Source organism: Pezoporus flaviventris, unplaced genomic scaffold, assembly GCF_033815535.1.
Source record: "Pezoporus flaviventris isolate CSIRO_AGI_PZ_B2104156 unplaced genomic scaffold, CSIRO_AGI_Pfla_v1 ptg000003l, whole genome shotgun sequence".
Classification (NCBI taxonomy): Eukaryota; Metazoa; Chordata; class Aves; order Psittaciformes; family Psittacidae; genus Pezoporus; species Pezoporus flaviventris.
This window is the reverse complement of record NW_026892551.1, coordinates 67,820-69,194: the sequence shown is the minus strand read 5'-3', so window position 1 is coordinate 69,194 and position 1,375 is coordinate 67,820. Positions and strand designations below refer to the sequence as shown.

The window sequence follows — 1,375 nt, the reverse complement described above, 5'->3', positions numbered from 1 at the left end:
ATTAACACTTTTTGCAGAAAAAAAAAAGTGTTTATTTCTAATATCACATGCGCAAAAGTACAGATGAGAAATCACAAGTAACCTTCATTTTAACATTCCCATCTGTCACTGAGTACTCATTTGTGCAGTCTCAATATTCTCTCAAAGGCTCAAGAAATTTTTAGGAAAAGTAGTAATATAAGCAGTTGTACTATGCCTTATCTGTCTTACTAGTAGGAGTCTCAGTAACACTTCTGTCTGTGCTAATAGGACATTCATCAGCAGTGAGAGCTCCTTATATCAGACAAGCAATTCAACAGCAGTGTTTGATGGGATGCTGTGATTAAAAAGGACCAGCAATACCTTTTCATGACTAGATGAAAGATGCTAAATAAGGGTAAGGATCTGATTTACTGCTGTGTTTTGCAGTGGTGATGCCAGTAGTGAAAGACTCTTTTCTGTCTACTGCTCTGGTGTCAGTATATTACAAAGGTTACAAAAAATCACCTGAAAGCAGGAGAAAGTGTTTTAAAATGAGGAACTCAAAGCGTTCCCTCAGTCTCACCACTGGGAATGCCTCCACCGCTTTTTATTGGTTTAAAACGAGCCACCTGAGGAAGGCCACGGGAAATTCCAGGCCCGGGTGAAGCGCCCCGCGGGGGCCATTGAATCCAATGCTGCCACCGGCTCCCGGGAAATAGACAACACGTACGGTGCGGTGCGCTCACAAGCGGCACGCTCGCTATCACCTCTACCAAGCGGCCCCGGAGCCTGGCGCCAAGCCAGCGGCCGTGCCGGGCAGGAACCGGCCGTGCCGTGGGGATCGGTCAGAGCCCGCGGGAGGGCGGCAGCCGCCCGCCGCCTTCCTCGCAGCCGCAGGAAAAGAAAGAAAAGCTGAGTGCCGAAACCCGGGATCGAACCAGGGACCTTTAGATCTTCAGTCTAACGCTCTCCCAACTGAGCTATTTCGGCTCCGACGAAAAGCGGCTCGAAGCGATATCACTAACCCCTTCTTCTCTACCCACTTCTGGTACGTATCTGTGTATGATGGGTTCAACGACAGCCGTCACTCGTCCCATATTGCCGATCCATGAATACTGCGAACTAATTGATGACGAGCCTTTGTAAATAAAACGTCTGAAAGCAAAGACAAACATAACAATAGCACTAAACTACATCAATACATCTATGCACAATACAAGACCTACATGCATTTGGTGTCAGGTTTATAAAGGTTTTTCAGCTGCGGCTCCCTGGATTATTTGGGGAGCAACAGGAACTAGAATATTCTGTGGTATTCAGGAGTGTTAAATCGGCAGTGGCTTTGCTTCAGTTTTCAGGGACTTTATTTTGAAGTCTGACAAACTACAGAGAGATGATGTACCACAGACACGAA

At 46.5% G+C, this 1,375-nt stretch overlaps 1 non-coding gene across 1 annotated transcript; it reads right to left on the bottom strand.

The window, feature by feature from the left end:
* Window positions 1-878: 878 nt before the first annotated feature.
* On the bottom strand, window positions 879-951 carry TRNAF-GAA (transfer RNA phenylalanine (anticodon GAA)). The gene has a single exon. It is a non-coding gene; the product is annotated as a tRNA-Phe (tRNA).
* Window positions 952-1,375: the final 424 nt, after the last annotated feature.